This window comes from Oryctolagus cuniculus, chromosome 6 (genome assembly GCF_051225735.1).
Source record: "Oryctolagus cuniculus isolate XC-2025 breed Fujian yellow rabbit chromosome 6, ASM5122573v1, whole genome shotgun sequence".
Taxonomy (NCBI): Eukaryota; Metazoa; Chordata; class Mammalia; order Lagomorpha; family Leporidae; genus Oryctolagus; species Oryctolagus cuniculus.
In genome coordinates this window covers 122,179,618-122,204,130 of record NC_142872.1, presented here as the reverse complement: position 1 = coordinate 122,204,130, position 24,513 = coordinate 122,179,618, and the positions used below count along the sequence as shown (strand labels likewise).

Here is a 24,513-nt window from a genome sequence, read left to right as displayed (position 1 = left end):
TCCTAAGCTCTTGCAGTAGTTGTTTATGTCTCTCCTACTATAACTGTCACATCTGCACTGCAGTGAGTTTTATACATGTATCTTTTCCTTCGTAGCTCACAAAGACCCAGAAGGTGGAAATCATGTCCTATCACTGCCATTCCTTCCACTGCATTGCTTGCAAATTCTGGCACAGGACAGATACCCTAGATTGGAAGCTGGCATGGCACAGTTGTCACTGTAGTCAGATTGTGGGCTTTGTTCCTCATCCTGACACATATCATGTGATGATGAGGAAGTTAGCCAACTTTTGTGTTCCTTGGTTTCATCATCTGTAAAGGGAGGTTGGTGACAGTACCTACCACATAAGGATGTGGTCAAAGTTGAGGGGACACCTAAAACACTTGGAATAATGCTTGCCACATAGTAAGAACTGTACAAAAGCAGCTATTGCAATCAAGTTCACTGAATGAAGCTTCTCTGTTCCACACTAAAGTGCTTCTCTCCCGTGTTCCCCATCCCACCACTTTGGGATATAATATATATAGTAAGCAACATTGCACTGGATTTAGAGGGAGTATCGAAAATCAACCTCCAGGGTAGAGAAGACATCATGATGTGAATAATACGATAAGCAAACCTCAGGAAGAGGCTGTATTTTCATAGCCTCAAATTTTCTTTAATAATTTCTCAAATAGATGCATTTCATACTAGAGAGGTATTTATGGGTGGGTCTGGGGGAGGACAAGGGTGGGACTAAGAAAGAATTAAGTGCCCAGGTTTTCACCCAGAGTGACTGATAACTGTTTTTTAAGGCATCAAAAGGAAGGTGGTTCCTTTCTGCCCACGTCGAAAGTCCCGGTTGGGCTGGATCTAGCTGGACCCCACCCTCATGCCAGATGCAGTTGTTTATTTCTAGCTTTTTAAGGAACCACATTAGAGAGGACACACCCTTTGGGCCCCCTTGAAAGATCCTGTAAAAATGAAGGCACTCCCTTGTAAGTAAAATATCCCTGAATGCAACAATATTTGGATAATTACAGCCTCCCAGGAGCATAATCCTTAAATGGCTGAGATAATTATAGCATCCTAGGCCTGTGGCACTTCTCTTTTAAGAGCCTAATTCCATGGGCAGGGGAAGTGGAAACCCTAGGTTGTTCTCCTGCTGAGTCCCCAACCCACCCTAGGATGGGTCATTCTCCTGGAAAGCAAGGCCATTGAGTCTCGACACCAAGACTTGGTCACTCGCTCAATATCCCTAGGGTACACCAAGATTCCAGCACCAATCCGTGTGCATGGGTGAGTGCAGCTATTTCCAACAAATGGATGATGACACCATGTGTAAACAAGTGAGGTGAGAAATGATTCTTTGGAACTATAGCTCTGATGGTACTTTCTGTCACAGGTGTGGGCCAGGAGGGGTCAAGTCAGAGTTCATGGTGGTTGGTGTGACTTTCTGTGTTTGTCTTCTAATCTAGTCTGGGCAGCTTCTTGGGTGGAGTGTGGTATGTTAGCGATGGTTATATTTGATCTATCCAAAGGATGGATGAATTTGAAGAAAGAAAAATGTTTCCTTGGTTATGGTTTACACCTCTAACACTGACCTTTTCAAAATCTGTAAGCCATGTTCACAAGTAGTGATGAGAGAGTGGGGTGGTTTGCTGTAGCCCATCACCCCTACTGGAAAAAGAGCTCATACAAGCCTTCAGTGGCAGTCAGGGGTGTGATGCCTGCCAATGAGTGAATTTTTCTGTTCCAGAAGGGTACCACATTCCTTTATTCAGGATGCCTTGTCCTTTAGAACTTACATTCTGTTCTTTCGCTCTTGAGTGGAAGTGGCTCTTGGAATCACTTAAAGTCGTTGAGAAGACTGTATCATTTTTCTTTACTAGACTCTGAACCCCCAAGGAGAGGTGCCCTGGTTGATAAGATAGAGATGAGTATTCTCAAGCCTGTCACACACGTCTCCAGGGCTTATCCCAGGTTTATGGGAACATGCTACATTCTCCTTTTACAACCTGCTACTGTTCGGTTCCCACAATTAGAGAGGTTGTTATGACTCACTTTGCTTATGGAGATCTTTTTGAGGCTTTGCAAGGATGCTGTCTCTAGTCCAGATAATTTCTATGGTCCTAGGGGTGATTTTTATGGATAAGAATAATAAATTCCTTCAATCACTTCTGTTTCCTAAGCTGGTAAATGAGGGGGCTGCACAAATTTATCTCTAAGATCCCATTGGGTTTTACACATTTTTTTTTTGCAGCTGCATATTTTACAACTTTGATTCATTCACTCTTCTTTTGTTGTACTGGCCACTTAAAAAAGAAAAAAAATTAAGATTACACATTGTCCTATCAGAGCATATTCTGCACATACGGGTACTCAAATAGTGCCCTGTCTCTTAAAGCACAGCTATATAACTAGATGATATCATCATGAGCTGTTTTTCAGATGTGGATAAAATCAGCATCAGTTCTCTCTGGCTGCAGGTGTTTCACCCAATAATATCTTTTTGGCCATTTTTCTGCTAAGTAAGATGATTTAGAAAAATATGTTGCTAGGGCCTTGCCTTTTTGAATTAATTTTGCTTCTAGCTATTTACCTTCAATGGTTATAAGTATCAAACTGTGTATATTTGCTGGTACTTAGGTGCTGTCAGGGTTCCTGTCTTCTTTTGAGCATGGCTAATACACAGAGGCAGGGGTTGTTGCAACAGAAACCAGAACTGAGAAGAAGCACTATAAATATCCAGAACAACCCTCCTGGCAGGCTTTGTTTTAAGATTTATTTTTATTTGAAAGACAGAGTTACAGAGAGAGAGAGAGGGAGAGAGAGAGAGAGAGAGAGAGAGAGAGAGAGAGAAAGATCGATCTTCCATTCAGTGGTGCACTAACCAAATGGCCGAACAGTCATGGCTGGGCCAAGCTGAAGCCAGGAGCCAAGAACTACTTCCAGGTTTCCCACATGGGTGACACGGGCCCAATCACTTGGTGCTTTCCTTGCTGCTTTCCCAGGTGTGTTAACAGGAAGCTGGATCAGAAATAGAGCATCTGGGACATGAACCAGTGCCCTTATGTGATGCTGGCATCATGGGAGGTGGCTTAACCTGCTATGCCACAACACTGGCCTCCTGGCAGGCTTTTTGACTGCCACAAACACAAAAATCAACCCACAGTGGTATAGAAGGGACAAGCTTTTGTCAATAGATATTACATCAAGATTTCCCTTAGGTTTTCTGCAAATCTGAAGGAGTCAGAAAGCATAAAAGACATATTCCTATGGTTTCTATTTTTCATTATGGTAAGAACATTGAACACAAGATCTAGCTTCTAGGGGAGACCCAGATGGAATTCCAGGCTCCCAGCTTTGGCCTAGCCCAGTCCCGGCCATTGTGGCCATTTGGAGAGTGAACCAGCAAATGAAAGATCTCTGTTTCTTTCTCTCTCTCTCTCTCTCTCTGTAACTCAAATAAATAATTTTTTTAAAAAAATCTAGCTTCTAGAAGATGAGGAATCCTTTATTTGCTACATCATATCCTTATCAATATTTAAAATATCCTAAAACTCCTGAAAAAAAAAAAACAAGTATCCATCACACAGGGTTATCAAACCAAATCTGGCTTCTGGCTTCTGTAGGCATCCGCAGCCCAAATTGTTGTCTTTTTCCTTTAGGCTTCCACCTCATTTAACACCATAATGTTTCCTTGTGCATCCAGCTGCTGCTTGTTGTTTTGCCTCTACTTCCCTTGCTCCCTCCCAGGAGTCTCTTCTCTGCCTCAATATCTTCACCTAAATAATTCCTCTGCAAACATAAAGACTCAACTCATGTATCTCCTCCTTCAGATTCCTTCGATGGACTTTGTTCTTCCTCCCCACAACCCATACCCTCCTTCTGCCCCACCGTACCCTGTTCACAAGTCTGTCACTTGATTTCCCATTAAATATAATAATTATCTATTTCTGTGTCTGACATTCTCATCAGACCGTGGGCACCCTGAGGGTAAGGATGCTTCATCCCTGCATCCCTGAGGCTTAGCAAAATGCTAAGCATCGTAGTAAGTATGCATTGCTTCTTTGTGGTCTGAATTAGTGAAAGTTCTTTAACTCTTCTGAAGTTCAATTTTCTCAGCTGAAAACAGAGGCACTATCTTCTCTGCAGCTTTTTGGAGGGACCAGAAGAACATTTGCACACCACCTTGCCCAATGTCTGTCAAGGAAAGAAGCTCAGTGGAGGTTATCTCTTGTTCTTAACAAAAAAACTGCAATGGACAGATAGTAGAGAAGGCTGTGTGTTGATTGTGGGCCAGAATCAGAGCAAAAGAGTGAAAGGTGGGACTCTGGGTGTTCAACAACAAACAGGCTCTCCTCCAGATCAGTGGAATGACCCAAAGCCTGCGCCCCAACTCTGGCATAGCCAGTCTCACTGGCAGGTGGTATGGGGGATCAATGGCTCAGGTACTCTTGAGGAAGCCCTTTCTGTTCCTTTGACAGACATGTCACCTGACCTGTGGAAACTGTGCAATAATGGAATTGGGTGGAGTGTGTTTATTTCCACTACCCGCAGAAATTGTGGTTCTTGTGAAGGGTCTCAATCCAGGCAGATGTATACTGGAATATTCAGCCTGCCCAAGACTTCATTTGCAAACTGTTCTGTTTTCATTCAGGGAGAAAACGCTGTGCTTTTCCTGGATTTCAGCAGTTAAACTTCGATTAGCCAGAACCCCATCTGCATCGAATCTTCAAATAATGAAGAGTTGGAGTTCACTTTCCAAAGAAAGAGGTAAATCTTATAGTGTACAAACCAAAATTAGGATTTTAGTAAAATAAACAAGCTGCTGAATAAGACCTCAGTGAACAGACAAAGTTCAGAAAGCACCACTCATAAATAACTTTCAGAACGTGGTCAGAGTTAATTCAGAGTTCCATTCAAATTGCTACACTTTTGAAGTATAGAAGCTTAAACACTGGGCTTTAGACTTTGGGAGACCTAGGTTTAAGACTTAGTGCTTTCATTTATTATTTTTGAGATATCGAATGAATTATTTTACCTGTCTAAGCCTTTGTGCCCTCACAGTTAGTATCCTAGCTAGTATCCTCTTCTATTTCTTTAAGATTTTGTAATTCTCATCATAGAGATGTTTAATGTCCTTGGTTAAGTTTATTTCAAGGTATTTGATTGTTTTTGTAGCTATTGTGAATGGGATTGATCTTAGCAGTTCTTTCTCCGCCGTGGCATTGTCTGTGTATACAAAGGCTGTTGATTTTTGTGCATTGATTTTATATCCTGCTACTTTGCCAAACTCTTCTGTGAGTTCCGATAGTCTCTTAGTAGAGTTCTTTGGATCCCCTAAATAAAGAATCATATCGTCTGCAAAGAGGGATAGCTCAAGTTCTTCCTTCCCAATGTATATCCCTTTAATTTCTTTTTCTTGCCTAATGGTTCTGGCTAAAACTTCCAGAACTATATTGAATGGGGCTAGTGATGATAACCCCTTACATAAAATCTTAGGAGCAGAGAATAGAACACTGGTTACTGGGGGCTGTGGGGAGTCCAATTGGAATAAACTTTGACTTATGCAATATGAATAAGTTTTGGAGATCTGTACAGCATTGTATCTATAGTTAACCTATTGTAATATGCACTTAGAATTTTGATAAGAGGATAGATGGAAATTAGGTATTCTTTCCAAATGTAGAAAAAAGGGACAAGAGGAAATTTCTAAAGGTAATGGGTTGGTTTATTAGCTTGATTGTAGTGGTGATTTTGTGGTGTATGAATCTTCCAAATTCATCAACTGTAAATATTAAATATGTGCAGATTTTTACATTTCATTGCTATACTTCAATAAAATTGTTTTAAGAAGATAACACAGGCCGGCACCGCGGCTCACTAGGCTGATCCTCCGCCTTGCGGCGCCGGCACACCAGGTTCTAGTCCCGGTCGGGGCGCCGGATTCTGTCCCAGTTGCCCCACTTCCAGGCCAGCTCTCTGCTGTGGCCAGGGAATGCAGTGGAGGATGGCCCAAGTGCTTGGGCCCTGCACCCCATGGGAGACCAGGATAAGTACTTGGCTCCTGCCATTGGATCAGCGCGGTGCGCCGGCCGCAGCGCGCCGGCCGTGGTGGCCATTGGAGGGTGAACCAACAGCAAAGGAAGACCTTTCTCTCTCTCACTGTCCACTCTGCCTGTCAAAAAATAAAAAAAAAGAAGATAATACATTCAAGGGGTAGCATAATGTCTAAGTGCTTCATAAGCCTTAATATAATGATTTTTAATAATAGTTTTTCTTCATAGTGAAAGTAAACACTTGGGGCCATTATATCTAAATGGAATTATTAATTTATAAAAACAGAAAAGGTGGATAGTTTGGAAAGACCATCAATAATATGCTTCATACACAGTTTAACCATAATACTTGAGTTTATTTTATGTGGTGGAGCCTGAAACCTTGTAGGAAAAAATGTGGTAGTGATTTCTTATAGAGGATCAGACATTTTGTATTAGCAAAAATGAGGAAGAATATTCATACAACCTTACACAAGTTGACTCTGTGATTATTAAAAAACCCAAACCCTTCAAGTTCCTATTGTTAAATTATGTTCAAAACAAATATAGCAGTTGTGTCAAATGACTTACCTATAGATTTAACATCTTCAGACTTCCTATTGAGTGTCTCTGCATTAATCCTTTTGAACAAATTTTCTACTAGTAAATAGAAAGCACAATTTAAAAAAAAGCATAAGTTGTGGTTTGTATTCATTACTAGCTGCTATAACTAGTGCTTTAAATAAAACTCAATTATGATTCTAGAGATCAGATGTCTGACATGGGTTGGACAAAGCTAAACTCGAGGTGTTGGCAGAATTGTGCTTTCTGGGAACTCTAGGTAAGAATCTGTTTCTTGCCTTTCTCAGCATCTAGAGGCTGCCACATTCCTTGATTTGTCACCTCATCCTATGTCTTCAAAGTGAGCAACTCCAGGCTTCATCCTTTTCCCACAACCTTCTTGGGCTCATTTTCTGCTTCCCTCATTCACTTTATAAAAATGTTTGTGATTGATGGAGTACACTTGGATAATCCAGGATAGGCTCCTAGTCTTAAGAGCAATTGGTTGGCAAATTTAATGCCCTTTTGATGTATAACTTAACATAACCATAGTTTCTGGGGATTAGCAATGGACACCATTGTAGGAGGGCAGATGGGGGTGTTGTTTTTCCTACTACATAGTCTAGAAGGTATGTAGCCAACATGCTAGCAAAATAGGCCAAAAAAATGTGATATTTCTCCCCTTCCTTTGAAAATACTTTGCTTGGTTGTATGGTAATGATATGAGTATCTAAATTCTTTACTTGAAGTTGTGGAACATCTCTATGAACTAGAAAAATGTGATGGAAGTTATATATCAGCACACATAAGGAAGCTATGTGTGTGAAAGGCCGTGAGTATGCAAGAATATAAGAAGTTATAAAGGCTGGCGCCACGGCTCAATAGGCTAATCCTCCACCTTGTGGCACCGGCACACCGGGTTCTAGTCCAGGTCAGAGTGCCGGATTCTGTCCCAATTGCCCTTCTTCCAGGCCAGCTCTCTGCTGTGGCCAGGGAGTGCAGTGGAGGATGGCCCAAGTGCTTGGGCCCTGCACCCCATGGGAGACCAGGAGAAGCACCTGGCTCCTACCTTCGGATCAGCGCAGTGCGCTGGCTGCAGCGCGCCAGCTGTGGTGGCCATTGGAGGGTGAACCAGCGGCAAAAGGAAAACCTTTCTCTCTGTCTCTCTCTCACTGTCCACTCTGCCTGTCAAAAAAAAAAAAAAAAAAAAGAAGAAGAAGAAGTTATAAAGAAACCAATTTCATTTTTCTGACTCACTCTACAACCTTGGGCAATTGTTCAACCTCTCTATTTCTGAATGTTACTGTACTTTTTCTCACTTTTGCCCCCTACACACAAAAAAAATTAAATTGAACAGTGCTTCCCTAGATGTTGGTTATTTGAGCCTGGACACTTTCATTGTGGTAGAAAATTGTATCTCATAAAATGTCTTGAATAGATCAGTCTTAAAATGGATGCTGGGGCCGGCACTGTGGCATAGCTGGAAAAGCCACGGCCTGCAGTGCTGGCATCCCATATGGGCACTGGTTTGAGTTCCGGCTGCTCTACTTCTGATCCAGCTCTCTGCTATGGCCTGGGAAAGCAGAAGATGGCCCAAGTCCCAGAGCCCCTGCACACGCGTGGGAGACCCAGAAGAAGCTCCTGGCTCCTGGCTTCAGATTGGCCCAGCTGTTGTGGCCATTTGGGGAGTGAACCAGTGGATGGAAGATGTCTCTCTCTCTCTCTCTCTTTCTTTCTCTTTGTGCCTTTCTGTATAACTCTGACTTTCAAATAAATAAATAAATCTTAAAAAAATGAAAAAAGAAAAAAAATGGATGCTAATCATAGTCCCAGCTCTGTTTTTCCGTGATTTTTCTGGTTTTGTTTCCCATCAGGTAGCAGCTCAGTTCTCAGACTAAGCTACCTCATGGTGGCAAAAATGATTGTTTCAATATCCCAGGGCAAGTACCCTCAGGTTCACTTTGATTGGTCCAGTATATGTCTTGCATATCACATGACCGCCTCCCAAATCAATAACTAGGCCAATCGATAACCTGGCCAATCAATGGCCAGGGGAATGGGATGTACATAGATTGCGTAAGCCAATCAGAGCTGGAACTGGGGAGTCTGCTGTAGTATGAGCACCTGAGTAGGAATGAGGAGATGACACATAGGGATATTTTAAAGGGGTAAGAGCATACCTGGTGACCCATGATAGAAATGGAAGTAGTCATTATTTAAAAGAAGGTGCAATTTTTTGGAGGCTGGTTGAATTGGGTCAATTTGGTCTCTCTTACCACATTTCCAAAACATGGGAACCATCACAAGTTTCCCTAATACAAAAATCATTGGGAAATAGATAATCATAAGCTTCATGGGATTGTGTCTGCTAAATAAAAGTTATTATCTCCTTTTGTTGAGGGATTATGTAGAAAAAACTGGCTTCCCAAAAAGACCTCATGGTTTTAGAAACAGATTGATACCTTTTGCATCGAGTTCTAACAGAAGATTAGTGGCTAATGGTTTAGTTATAAAATACTCAAAAGCTCTGGGCTGGCTCGTAATGTGTACAGATCTCTAAAAAGTTTAATTGTACAATATCTGGCCCACCTTCACCTCACTCCTTTCTTTCTGTTTTAAAAATAAAGCTACCAATTTATAAACAACTTTCATACCCAAGACTTGACCCCTGGGTGATAAGTGACGAGAGAGGTGTACTAATGGACATTTTAAGTGTTCCACATCAGCAGACTTACCATGCCTCAAACCGGCTTGGGGTTATCACCCTAATCTTTTAAAAATTACTTTCTAAACAAACTTAACAACTGAGATGATTGGTATAGGGAAGGAAAGTTAAAGCCAAAAATATTTCACATGCAGCTTTCAAAAGAATGATAGCACATACATCACTGATCAATTTCTGAGCTCTGGACATTTTTCTGCTTTCTTTGTTGAGCAAAAGAGTTTTCATCTGCACTTGTGCCTTTAACCTCCTGCCACCCATCACAATGTAAGAAAAAAAAATCTGTGACTGTTGTTAACATTATTCAGCATTACTCTTGCACATGACGCTGTGTTAGGCATGAGCGGAAACAAGATAAACAGATATCATCTCCCCAGTGGATCTGTTTTTATATTAAATCAGAGTCTTCACTGGTCTTCTAGTTAAATTGATGCGTTGATTAAGAAAAGTTGAGGTACTAATGTCATGTGTTACTTTTTTCTCTTCCTCTACCTCCTGGGACCCCCCCCCCCCCCCGCAAGGAGGAAATATTAAAGGATTTAAGTCAATTTTTAGAAGACTGAAAACAGAATTGAAATTGTACTTGATATAGTAGGAAATAAGAAGTTTTTTTTTCACTTATCTTTTTTTTTTAGCTTTCATTTAATGAATATAAATTTCCAAAGTACAGAATATGGATTACAATGGCTTCCCCCCCATAACATCCCTCCAACCCACAACCCTCCCATTTCCTACTCCCTCTCCCCTTCCATTCACATCAAGATTATAATAAGAAGTTATGACTAAATTACAAAGAATGAAGCTGATGAAGGATATTGGTGATAGATAAATCTCAAGCTTCATCCTGCAATACCCCAGGATTAAAAGACAACAGAAACCCCCCAAATGACAGGGGGGCAAGGAACTAATAACAGAGTGCTTGTTAAACTGAAATTCTAAAGAGGGAAAAGCTGAAAACCAAAATCTCCTCACCAATTCTGTGTACACAGTGGGTTTGGTCCTCAAGAATGATGCTGGACATTTATTATTTGGAATAATTCATGACTCTCAGACACAGAGGAAAGAAGGGAAAGTGTTCAGCTGAACATGAAGAGGCAGTGAAACCTCCATAAGGAAATGTGGGACCACTAGGTGGCTATCCTTTGAAGGGACCTAGAACCCAGGCAGAAGACTGGCAAACTCGCCTCTGGAAAGTCTGAGCTGCTCTAGAGCAATCAAACAATGCTAACTCCCCAACAAACAACTGGCCTGCTGACCCAATTTGCTATAGTGCAGCCAACTGATCTACCAGTCCTGCTTGCTCCCAGAATTCCCTAATCATTCAATTGAAAGTATTTTTATTGTGGAAAATTTTATCGCTATATAAAAATAGAATAATGTCAGTGATTAGCAACTCATGGCCAATCTTGAATCATCTTTATCTTTACTCACTTTTTCTTTCCTGCGTTATTTAAAAGCAAATACAAGAACTGTATCTTTTCATGCTTAAATATTTAAAATTGTATGCCATGAATTTCTTAAAGGTGTTAGCTCCTTAAAAATAGCCACAATATTATTATCAAAACTAAAATAAATTTACAATGATTCCTTAACATCATCCAATATCCAATCAGTGTTCAATTTTTCAATTATTTACAAATGTCATCATTTTGTTTTATAGTTTGTTTGAAACAGGCTCCAAATTAGGCTCATTCATTATAATTGATTTCTATGTCTTTTAATTCTTTCTTCATATAGGATCCCTCTGTTTTTTTTTTTTTTTTTTCATTTGAAATTTATGGGAAAAAAAGGCTTTCCCTACAGGATGATGTTGATTTTGTAAGATTTACTGGTTGCATCCTGTGGTATAGTTCAATATGTATCTTTTTTTAAATTTTATTTTTTATTTTTTGACAGAGTGGACAGTGAGAGAGAGAGAGAGAGAGACAGGGAGAAAGGCCTTCCTTTGCCATTGGTTCATCCTCCAATGGCTGCCGCGTCTGGCGCGCTGCGTCCGGCGCACCGCACTGATCCAAAGCCAGGAGCCAGGTGCTTCTCCTGGTCTCCCATGGGGTGCAGGGCCCAAGCACTTGGGCCATCCTCCACTGCACTCCCTGGCCACAGCAGAGAGCTGGCCTGGAAGAGGGGCAACCGGGACAGAATCCGGTGTGCCGGTGCCGCAAGGCGGAGGATTAGCCTATTGAGCCGTGGCGCCGGCCCAATATGTATCTTTATCTTTTATATTTTCTGTAAATTAGATCTAAAGGACTGGTCAGATCCAGGTTGAATATTTTGGAAAGAAAAAATTTCTGCTGATGTTGTATCCTTCCATTTCAAGGCAAATGCATTCTAGCTGTTGTCTTCTTTTCTACTATGAACAGTTGTGTTACTCATCCATTTATTATGGGATGCAAAATGGTGAAATTCATTCAGTCCTTCATTGATTAGTTTGAGTGCTTCCACAAAAATTACCCCACCCATTTGATATTTGCCTATATATAGAAAAGGTATGATAAACGTTTCATTCGTTGCCTTAGAAATTTTCAAAAGGATGAGGTAGTTCACTTATATTCTCCAATAATGACCAATTAGGTTTTGTTTTGATGAACCCAAGGATTTAAACTTATTAAATGTGTTCCAATCCATGAATATAACCTTTGTTGTAGCTTAAATTGTTACATTTTGAGTCAGTGGGCTTGGATACTGAATCTCTCTGACATGACATTAGTCATCTTTGATAGCTTTTTTGCTGCCTGGAATAACATGGTAATCCAGGCTCACTTTGACAGTTCTTTCTTTAAACAACAGTCATTGGAGAAAGTATCTAACATGGAAAAGAGAGAAATAAAAGAAAAAACACAAATCATGTAGAAATAATACAGAAAACCATATAAATGTATTTATTTATTTGAGAGGCAGGCATACAGAGGTGGAAAGACAGAGAGGTCTTCCATCCACTGGCTCAATCCCTAAATCACTGCAACAGCCAGACCAGGGCCGATCCAAAGCCAGATCCAGGAACTTCTTCAGGGTCTCCCACTTGGGTTGCAGGGGCCCAAGCACTTGGGCCATCTTCCACTGATTCCCCAGGCCATTAACAGAGAGCTGGATTGGAAGAGGAGCAGCTGGGATACGAAAGGGTGTCCATATGGGATGCCACCTGCCAACTGCAGGTGGAGGCTTAATGTTCTGTATCACAGTGCTGGCCCCTGACAACCATATACATTTTATCTTTTTTTTCTTTTTCCCAAAAGCAAAATTATTTTACTCATTTGAAAGATGGATTGCAAAGAGAGGTAGAGACAGAGAGAGACAGAGAGAGACAGAGGTCTTCCATTTCCTGGTTTACTCCCCAGATGGCTGAATACCGGAGCTGAGCCATTCTGAAGCCAGGAGCTAGGAGCCTGTTCTGGATCTCCCATGTGGGTGCAGGGGCCCAAGGACTTCAGCTATCCTTCACTCCTTTCTCAAATGCATTAGCAGGGAGCTGGATTGGAAGTGGAACAGCCAGTACTTGAACCAGCACCCCTATGGGTTGCTGGTGCTGCAAGCTAGGGCTTTAACCCATTGCCACAGCATTAGCTCTCCATATAAATTTTTAAAAACACTCCAGGAGGAGCACTAGGAGGAGAGAAATAAAGTAAAAGGAATTTTCTGGTGACGAAAAAAAGTCCTAAGAAGAAAACTGAAAATGATGACACTTAGGTCCAACATTCATATTACATAGATAATAATTATAAGAACATATTCTATATTCTATTACATGTTATAAGAACATATTATATACATAGTCAATAATTATAAGAACAGAAGAAAAGAATAGAGAAAAATCTAAAGAAGGAAATTACTTTTTAAAGACCCTCTTCAATTATCCCCGGATTAAAACTACAAATCTTTAGAGTGAGAGAGCCTCCTGAGATTCAAGCACAATGAAAGAATAAACCCATTTCATGATATTTAAAGAAGTTCCAGAATACTGGTGATAAAAAGAAGATTCCCTAAATCCAGTTATATACAAAGAAATAAAAAATGAGAAAAATGGTGTATTCTTCATCTTAAACACTGAAAGACAATGGAAGGATTTCTCCTTCTATCCAAGATGACATAATAGGAGTTACATACATCTTTCTGCTTAAAAAAGCTAAAAAAATCAGCAGAATGTCTAGGACAGTGTTTCAAGACATTACATGTCAGACAGAAGACAGTGATCTCTGAGAGATGGGAAACAAGCAGGGTTGTTTCAGCTTACTGTCTTGGGAGAGTTTTCAGGCCATGAGACTGAATTTAAGGAGATTAAGCTAAGGGTTAAGGAGATTAAACTGAGTCTGGAGAGACTGAGGCTACTGGAGTTCACAGGGTAGAATACTTAAGAGGACAGAATTGCACACAGAGGGAGCTTGAGATCTGAAGAAGAGCCCCCTCGAGTATTCAGTGAAGTACTGATAAGTATCCCAGAGGCCAAGGAAATAAACAGTACCTTGATCTCCCATGGACCGGGGATAGTTCCTATCTCTACTATCCAGACTGAAAAAATCAAATTCAGTAGAGTAGTAAGAAGGATCTCTCTGTATTTGTGGAAAACAAATTACCTAAATTAAATGCTACTCAGATCTTGCTTATTAGATATTAAAACCAGTACCAAAAAGGTTCAAACTATTCCTCTGTAACTTCTTGAATAAAGTTAAAAACATTTTTAGGAATACAAAGATCTAACACTGCAAAATGTTAAAATCATATCAACCATCTAAGCAAATATAGCTAGACATGCAAAAAAAAAAAAGGCAACTCAGGCTATGTATGTGATGACTCAGGAGGGTGAAAGGAGAGAAAAAGTACATTGGTGTAAGAGAATTGGGAATCTATCAAAACAACAGCAAGCTAAGAAGCTTCAGTACTGCAAAACAAAGTGAAGAGGCAACTGACAAATAGGAGAAAGTATTTGCAAACTATGCAACTGATAAAGTATTAATATCCAGGATCTATAAAGAGTTCAAGAAACTCAACAACAAGAAAACAAACAGTGGGCAAAGTTAAGAAATGGGCAAAGGATTTGAACAGGCAATTTTTTTTATCTTTTATTTAATGAATATAAATTTCCAAAGTACGACTCATGGGTTACAATGGCTTCCCCCCCCATACCGTCCCTCCCACCCACAACCCTCCCCTTTCCCACTCCCTCTCCCCTTCCATTCACATCAAGATTCATTTTCGATTATCTTAATATACAGAAGATCAGCTTAGTATACCTTAAGTAAGGATTTCAACAGTTTGCTCCCACACAGAAACATAAAGTGAAAAATAATAGATGATTTTTTTTAAATGATGATGAAATCAGATCAGACCTATTGTCATGTTTAATCCCAGTGAGAGTCAAGTTGGGAATTGATAATTTCTTTTTTTTTCTTTTTTTTTTTTTACAGAAGATCAGTTTAGTGTACATTAAGTAAAGATTTCAATCGTTTGCACCCCCATAGAAACACAAAGTGAAATATACTGTTTGAGTACTCGTTATAGCATTAAGCCTCAGTGTACAGCACATTAAGGACAGAGATCCTACATGAGGAGTAAGTGCACAGTGACTCCTGAACAGGCAATTTTCAAAAGAGGAAATTCAGACAGTCAACAGACACATGAAAAAAATGCTCAGGATCACTAGCCACCAGGGAAATGCAAATAAAAACCACAATGAAGTTTTACCATACTCGAGTTAGAATGGCTGTCATCCAGAAATCAAAAAAACAATAAATGCTGGTAAGGATATGGGATAAAGGTATCCTAATCCACTTTGTTGGGAATGTAAACTAGTATAACCATTATGAAAGACAGGATGGAGAATCCTCAGAGATCTGAAAATAGATATACCATATGACCTAGCCATCCTACTCCTGGGAATTTACCCAAGGAGATGGAATCAGCATGTGAAAGAGTTGTTTGTACCCTCTATGTTTATTGCACCTTAATTCATTCATAATAGCTAAGATACAGAATCAACCCAGATGTCCATCAACTGATGAAGAAATATGTTGTTTATACCCTATGGAATATTACTCAGACATGAAAAAATGAAATGCTGTCTTTTGCAACAAAATGGATGCAACTGGAAACCATTATGTTTAGTGAAATAAGCCAGTCTCAAAAAGACAAATATCATGGTTTCTCTGATATGTAGCAGTTAATATAGAATACAAAAAAATATAGGAATTAAATGGTCCCTTTGGGATATAATTGTCATTTTTAGCCCTTGTCTATACTTCTGTGGAATTGTGGTCCTCCTACTTTTTACTTGTTGAATATTATGATTAGTGGAGAATTAAGGCTGTGAATATAGAGTGTATTAAGATTGCATCTTTGCAATAACTGATTAAATGAAGGGAGAGAGGGAGAGGGAATAGAGAGGAAAAAGGGAGTGAGGGAAGTGTGGTTGTCTTCTTGGAACTGTAGCTATGGAATGCATGAAATTTGTTCTCTTTATATAAATAAAACAATTTAAAAATAACAGGAAGGAAAATGAATTAATAGAAAATAAATACATTTGTTTTCCTAGATGACAGAATAAAGATTAGTGTGTAAGACTCTTGCAGGGTGGGCATTTGGCTTAGTGATTGGGAAACTGGTTATGATGCCTGCATGCCGTATCAGAGTGCCTGAAATCTATACTTGATTCTGCCTTCTGACTCCAGCTTCCTGCTAATGCAGACTCTAGGAGGCAGCAGTGATGGCTCAAGTCATTGGGTTCCTGCCACCCACATGGAACACCTGGATTGTGTTCATGACTTTTGGCTTCAACTTGGCCCACTCCTGGCTGTTGTGAGCATTTGGGAAGTGAATCAGTACAGGAGCTTTCTGTGTTTCTATGCCTCTCAAATAAGTCAATAAAAATTAAAAATTTTTAAAAAGCAGCAAATAGTGCATCTATCAGATAAATCAAGAAGTAAGACCATATTGTCTTATTTAAAACAGTATCATTGTAAAAATTAAAAGAAAAACAAGAAAAGAAAGTGGGAGTGTTAGAGTGAGGGAGGGAGAGTAGAATGGGTGGTATCATATTGTGCTCTTGAAACTGTATATATGAAATACATGAAATTTGTTCCCTTTTTTAGAGACAATTTTAATGGAAGAAATTCCAGGAAAAGTGTTTTTATAAAAGATATTTATTTATTTGAAAGGCAAAGTTACAGAGGGGCAGAGGCAGAGAAAGAGAGAAGTCTTGGGTCATTCCCCAAATGACCACAGTGGCCAGAGCTGGGCAGATCAGAAGCCAGGAGCTAGGAGCTTTCTCTGAGTCTCCATGTGGGTGCTGTGACCCAGGCACTTGGGCTATCTTCTGTGGTTTTCCCAGGTCATAGCAGAGAGCCGGATCGGAAATGGAGCAGCCAAGACTTGAATAGGCGCCCATGTGGGATATGTTTAATTAAGTTATACAAGTTTCATGTATTTCATATATACAGATTTAGGAACATAGTGATACTTATTTCTTTGAGAGACAGTGTTACAGAGAGAGGGAGACACGGAGAGAGAGCTCTTCCATCCACTGGTTCACATCCTAAATGGCTGCAACAGCCAGAGCTGGGCTGATCCAAAGCAAGGAGCCAGGAGCTTCTTGCAGGTCTTCCATGGGGCTGCAGGGACACAAGCACTTGGGCCATCTTCCACTGCTTTCTCAGGCCATAAGCAGAGATCTGGATTGGAAAAGGAGCAGCCAGGACCCCAACCGGTGTCCATATGGGATGCTAGTACTGTAAGCAGCAGCTTTACCCACTAAGCCATAGCACTGGCCCCAAAAAAGTGGTTCTTAAAAGTCAAAAGTATTTATTATTAAAGTTACACAAGGAAAAGGAATAGGAAAGAGTGCAGCAGGGAACTGACATTCTTTCTTGTAAGCTCTCCTTAGTCTTTGATTAAGACAACTCTGTGTAAGTATTTGATGAAGTATTTTTAACAAGAAATTAACTGAACAGAAATCAGCCAAATCTCCTATTATTGTCTGCTTTGCCCTAGGAGTAAAATTTAGACACACTTCCACAGTATATAATCAAGTTTACTAACTCATAATTTTGAGGTCTGAGTAATAATATTTGAAAATAATGCCTAAACCAATAATGACATTGTAATGGACAATTAATGGATGAACTGTGTGGAGAGGAGTGGGGCAAAAAACTTGAGTAATAAAATATCATTTTACTGGAATATTTTTGCATTAAAGTTTACAAAACTAATGCAAAAATCCATGAAAAGTAAAGTATAAAAGTTTTAAATAAGTATTACTGATTTTTTCCCTGTGTTTCAGACTTCAGTTATGTCTTGGCATGGCACTGTTTGACTTAAAAATACTAACCATTCCTGTTAATGGGAGAGAAATCGTTCTGTCTGCTCTCACATCTCACAATGCTGTGTGAAGTTTGTCTGTAGTCACAGGGTTTTGGAAACCTTTAACATGCAGTATAAATTGTTTCAAATAATCTCTAGCAATCTATTACCTACTAAATCATTTTTTCTGATCAAAGGTATATTGTTTCTGGTGCTTTCTCCAAAAATCATCAATCCTCTGTTTTCTTCAATGTCATTAGCAAAATGAATAATTCTTATAGATACCATTTTCCTTGCAGGTGACTGTTGTTTAATGTTATCAACCATCTGTTCCATTTGCCTTGCTGTTCACATAGAAAGGGCAATTTGTCCAATTCCGCTGTTGGTTTTTTTTTTTTTTTTTTTCTGTGCTTGCTGCATGAACTGTAACAATGGGGTGGGCCTAAGTGCATTTCCTGTCTAGGAGAAAGTGCACCTGTGAGAGGGGGAGCTATAGCAGTGCAACATTTTGAACATGATTGGGAATTTGGAAGCCAATGGGTAATTATTAGAAATAGAGTCATGCCTTTAGCGTAGGCACGTTCCTCAAAGATCTGTTTCTCTCCAGGTCTGTCTTTCTAACTGCTGACTTTACACAGACTCTGAAACAACCTGCATACCATAATCTGAAGGGAAAGGTCAACCTAAAGGTCACAGGCTTTAAGGGTGCTACTTCAAAAACATTTATCTCCTTTACAACACCATTAGTCTTGGGTAATGGTCTATTGTCTTTCATCATCCCAACCTCTTCACCTGCCTGTTTACTTTGGGTCCAAAATCAGAATTCAAGCCTGGCATGGATGGGTGTTTTTCTGCTACTGTATGCTGGTCCTATGGAAACTTGTTTGTAGTCTGGTTTTCAGTTGTCAGTTACCTACATGAAATGCCATTATTGTGGCAGGGATATGGCTTAATTTTTTGGATGAGACATGGAAAGGAAAAGAACTTCTTAGGGAAATAGCTAACAGCAAGGAAAACAGCCTTATGCATGAAGACATTTATTATAGCTTTATCTGTAATTCTAAAAACAAATAAGGAACATAAATGACCAATAATAAAATTAACTACACTTGCATATCCCCAATCTAAATGCACACATTTTATGTCTGTTAACTCACTGAATCCTCATTGTGGCCCTAGGAAGTAGGTATTATTATTCTCATTTTACAGATGGGGAAAAGATGATAGAGAAACCATATAATTTTTCAAGGTCTTAATAAGTAAGAGAGGGGGTATTTAAGTCCAAGCAATTGTGGCTCTAAATGTGGGTCTTTAACCTCTATGCTATTCTGCCTTGTACCTAGGGAAATAGAATACCAATTTGGTGCATTATTATTCAGTTCCAATGGTATAGAGCATGTGTAACAACATAAAAATTGAATATAACTTTCATGATCCTGTACTTTAAAGTGTATAAGAGCATATAAAATATATACAGTGTAGTTCAAGATTGAAAGCTAACAGGAAAAGCTATCTGAGACTGAAGACCCTAGTGGTCAAAAGAAAAAAATAACCACTAAACTGAATCTATAGGAAAAGCTCTTAGTAAAAATCTTGGCATTACTAACTACTCAGCTTCTAACTAAATTACATTTCCCAAGCTCAGTTTTGTCTCCGGATTGTGACTTTTTGGAAACTTTGCAGAAATTCTCAAGAAAATCTGTTACTGATACATGTTATCCATCTCTCAAATCACAGATTAATCCACTCTAGTGTGGTTGATACTTGTATAATCCCACCTCATACAACAAACAACAATAATGAAAGTCGTTTCTTATTATTCTGGGAAGATAACTTTAACCATCGACTCTTCTTGAAATGTTTCTAATAACGTATTAATCTGTTAATACTTATTATAAACATAAATAAGAGAAAATTGGATAGGAATCTGCATTAGAAAAAAGATGATCCCTTAATTGTGAATGAGGTGATAGAGGAACAAGTTGTATTGGGAGATAAAGGAAAAGAATTCCAGTCAGTGGTTATTCTACACCAGCCCATCCATCCATTCCGTAAATATTGCTGAGTCCCCACCATACCCCAGGCATTGTGCTTGTCCTGAATATTCAATGTTGACCATGACGGACAAGGTCCCAACACTCCTGGAGTTTATTGTATAGTTAGTGGACTTTAAACAAGTAAGTATAAATACATAATTATTAACTGTTGAGTAGTATGAAGGACAAAGCTAGGTGTTATGACTAAGAATAATCTGGGGACCTGTTTTAGTCTGAGAACTTAAAGGAATTATTCATGACAAGGTGAGGGCTAACTTAACACCTGAAAGATGAGAAGGGTCCACCATACTAGGTGTGGGGAGCAACCCGGACTAGACTGAGTTACTGGAATTAAGACTTATTCTATGCATCTGCTCTCCCACAATATGGCGCTGGGAGAGAAGTAAACAGCTTCCGCACAGCTGCCTCCAGTTCAACCAACTAACTGTAGGACTTGCTCCTGATTGGAGAGCAGCGTACTCGGCGTGTGGGCAGCCGAGTTGGGATTGGCAGAGGAGGACTATAAAGGAGGAGAGAGACGGCATGCACCAGGAACATCTATGGGGAACATCTAAGGGAACCCGTGCAGCCCCCGAGAAAGCCGGCCGGCGGTGTGCCGCTCCCCTGCGGAAGTGGGGAATGTGGCCAGGGGGAACTGCCCTTCCACGGAGGTGGAAGGGATAGTAGCCAACCCGGGAAGAACCAGCAGCAAACCCGGGGAGGGCCGAGCAGACGAAAGAACAGCGCAGGGTTTAGTGTCGTTCCTCCACGAAGAGGGGGAGCGACATAATGGTGCCGTGACTCGGATAGGAAACCTAGCTCGGATAGGAAACCTAGGACGGATAGGAAACCTAGGAGGGAAGAAACGGCAAGAAGCAGGAAAATACCGGAGAGAGAGACTAGCGAAGAGCCTAGGGGAAAGCCAGACGAGAAAGGTGCCGGAAGAAGCTATTGAAAGCCTAGGCATAGACTTGGATACGGACTGTGGGAAAGAAGTTAGGATTGAAAGCGAAAGTGAAAGCTTTCATAGACTCGGATGCGGACTATGGCGGGGAAGCTAGGAGATTGAAAGCGAAAGTGAAACCTGGAGGAGGCTTGGACTTGGATATGGACTGTGGGGAGAAGCCAGGAGAAATGAGAGGAATATTGTTGGAAGAAAACTTAAGGAAACATACCGGGTAGAGAAAAATGTTAGGGAGGATGAAGCCGCGAGTGCAGGCCGAGGCGAAGACTTAAGCCACCTTGGAATTCTTCAAGTCACCCCGGGGAGCAAGAGGCGAAGATCTGGAACCAGAGGCAGAGACGTGGGCCGCCAGGTTGAAATTCACCAGGTTAGTCCGGGGAACTTGGACTGAATGCCGGTGGTGGCGGAAACATTCGCGGAAGCCGCCGCGTGCAGAGAGAGCACGGGGCATGAATAGATGGGGAACGCGGGGCTGGCGCGAGGCCGTGGTGCGGGCGCGAAGTGCATGGAGACCGCGGAGCGTGCGCGCAGAGCCGGGAACCCGCCGGCGGGGCGAGGCGCCGGGAAGCCGCGCAGAGCCGTGAAGCTGCCGCGGGGCGAGGTGCCGAGAAGCTGCTGCGGGGCGAGGTGCCGAGAAGCAGCCTCGGGACGAGCGCCGCCGGGAAGCCGCAGGGATAAGAGAAACAGAAGTTTAGAAGTAAAAGGAGAGAAATAGGAATGCTGGAAGATAGAAGTAAAATGGGAGAAATAGGAATGCCCGGAGATAGAGAAATAGAGAAATAGAGAGGCCTCCCTACAACACTGCAATGTGAGAGCTTGGATTCGGTCTGCCTGATTAGGGAAGTGGTGAGCACCTGCGGGCGGCTAGCAGCTTATGCGCCGCAGGTCACCGAAGACAGGCATGTTATCAACACCAATAAGTCACCCCACAACATGGCAATGAGAGAGCTTGGATTCGGTCTGCCTGATTAGGGCGATAAGCACCAGCAGGCAGCTCGACCAGAGTATGAGCTGCAGGTCACCGAAGATAGGCACAAACCAACACTAATAAGTCTCCCCCACAATACGGCAATGAGAAGGCTTGGATTTGGTTTGCCTGATAGGTTTTGTAAGCCCCTGCGGGCAGAGCAGAGCATGCGCTGCAGGGCACCGAACACAGGCACGCATCAGCGCCTAAAAACCTCCTCACAACATGGCGAAGAGAGGACCCGGATTCGGCTTGCCTGATTGATAGGACTTGCAAAGAACCTGTGGCAACTCTAGGAAGTAGAGCAGAGTGTGTGCCGCGGGACACCGAAGACAGGCGCGTATCAACGCCAAAAATAAAAAGAAAGGGGGATCTGTGGGGAGCAACCCGGACTAGACTGAGTTACTGGAATTAAGACTTATTCTATGCATCTGCTCTCCCACAATATGGCGCTGGGAGAGAAGTAAACAGCTTCCGCACAGCTGCCTCCAGTTCAACCAACTAACTGTAGGACTTGCTCCTGATTGGAGAGCAGCGTACTCGGCGTGTGGGCAGCCGAGTTGGGATTGGCAGAGGAGGACTATAAAGGAGGAGAGAGACGGCATGCACCAGGAACATCTATGGGGAACATCTAAGGGAACCCGTGCAGCCCCCGAGAAAGCCGGCCGGCGGTGTGCCGCTCCCCTGCGGAAGTGGGGAATGTGGCCAGGGGGAACTGCCCTTCCACGGAGGTGGAAGGGATAGTAGCCAACCCGGGAAGAACCAGCAGCAAACCCGGGGAGGGCCGAGCAGACGAAAGAACAGCGCAGGGTTTAGTGTCGTTCCTCCACGAAGAGGGGGAGCGACATAATGGTGCCGTGACTCGGATATGAAGCCTAGGCAGGGTTTAGTGTCGTTCCTCCACGAAGACGGGGAGCGACACTAGGAGTCACTGCAAATGATAAAATGTTAAAAAGATTGGACCATAGCAAATGAAGGGTGGAATAAGGTGGGAAACGAGTAAGGTAAAGGTCACGTGACAGTTATGGATTTAATTGTGAGTTCCTGGGAAACATTCTGACTGCAGAATGAAGATAGGGACAAGTATTTAATGATACAGTGATACATTAAATACAAGTGATACGTTAAATACAAGTATTTAATGACACAGTGATGTCATCTCACATTGGAGTACCTGGGTTGAGTACTGCCTCTGCTCCTGAGTTTCTTGCTAATGCACACCCTGTGAGGCAGTAGGCAATAGGTTAAGTTGAGTCCATATGGGAGAGCTGGATTGATTTCTGACTCTGTTTCAACCCATCCCAGCCTGTCCCCTATGGGCATTTGTGGAGTGAACCAGTAGATGGGAGAGTTTCTCTCTCTCTCTCTCTCTCTCTCTCTCTCTCTGCTTCATAAATCAGTAAATGCATTTTAAAAAAGAATGAAAATAAATGATGTCCAAACAAGATGTGGCAGACCTTTGGACTGGGGTGTTGGCCATAAAAGTGGAGAGGAGTGGAGGAATTGAAGATAAGTTGTAATGAGAGAATTCTCAGGTCTTGAATAAGGGACGTGAGAAGGAAGGGAGGTAAAATAATCATGTATTAGTCAGGGAGGTGACTGCTGTAACAAGAATCTCTTTTTAAATTTCAATGTTGTACTCCACTAAAAGCTATTTTCTTGTTTATATCACAGTCCAGTGCAGGTTAGCAGGAAAGCGAGGGAGATTTGCCCTCCAAATTTAGATCTTTGCAACTTGTAGAGCCACTGTTTTTCAACAGGTAGACTCTAAGATCAGCAGGAACAGAAAGAACAAGGGGGAACCATATAGAACAACTTAGTATCCAGGCTGAATGTAGAGTATATCACTACTACCTACATTCCACTGGACAGAGCCCAAGTTAACAGAAGCATGTGACTCCAGGGAGGGGACTGAGAAATGTAACCTTGCTGTATGTTCAGGCAGAAAATGAAATAGGTCTTGTGAATATATAGCATATGTTTGCTCAAAATGATTGCCCAATTTTGACTTGTTTAACCAGCTGGCTGCTGTCAGTACTATGTGTATGCTCAGCTAAGGAAGGCTTGGGGAAGAATTTTCATGGGAGGAGACTGCTATGGTCTGAATGCTTGTGGACCTCTCATGAATGAGACCATTGCCCTTATAAAAGAGGCTCTAGGGAGCTTGTTTCTCCTACCATGTGAGGATGCAGTCAGGAGGTATCCTCTATGACTCAGGAAATGGGTTATCACCAGATACACCTTCTGCCTGCACCTTCACCCTGGACTTCCCAGCCTCCAGAACTGTAAGAATTTCATGTTACTTAAAACCACTGAATATATGATATTTTGTTATAGCAGCCCAAATGGACTAATGTAGAGATGATGTAAGTTGGCTTAAGATTTTCTAAGCTTCAGATGCTTAGTATCCAACATGGTGGAGTTGTCAGATAGCTAGTCTTGATACTCTAGTGCTGAGTTCGGTTTTTGCTCAGATATATAAACCATTAGGAGATAGATAATTTGAGAAAGGTCATGCATATTGATTGTATATTTATCCAGATATTAAATAAAAAAAATAGATACATAAGTAAATGTTTACTAAGCACTGGACATGTTCTTGCACAGGGCAAATAGGGCTATAGCAGACAGACACAGGTTGAACAACCCTAATCCAAAAATCTGAGATACAGAATGCTCCAAAATCCAAAACATTTTGAACACTGACATGACACCACAATTGGAAAATTCCATACCATGACATTTTGTGTGTACAGAATTATTAAAATATTATGTAAGAATTACCTTCATGCTATGTGTATAAGGTAGATATGAAACATAATTGGAGTTCATATTTAAACTTGAGTCTCTTCCTCATGGTATCTCATTATCAAATATTCTAAAATCTGAAAAAACTCAAAATCTAAAATGCTTCAGCTCCTAAGCATTTGGGATATACTAAACCTATAATATAC

The 24,513-nt window shown here is 41.2% G+C and overlaps 1 long non-coding RNA gene across 3 annotated transcripts in view; it reads left to right on the top strand.

Annotated features, from left to right (window-relative positions):
• The window catches only part of LOC149126280 (uncharacterized), a 136,953-nt gene that overhangs the window by 34,781 nt on the left and 77,659 nt on the right, over nucleotides 1-24,513 (top strand). For 2 of the 3 annotated variants that reach the window (XR_016234945.1, XR_016234943.1), the window contains 2 exons: nucleotides 4,643-4,758; nucleotides 8,144-8,338. This is a non-coding gene — a long non-coding RNA (uncharacterized LOC149126280). Of the gene's footprint in view, nucleotides 1-4,642; nucleotides 4,759-8,143; nucleotides 8,339-24,513 lie in introns of those variants that run through there. The other variant, XR_016234944.1, reaches the window with a different exon arrangement.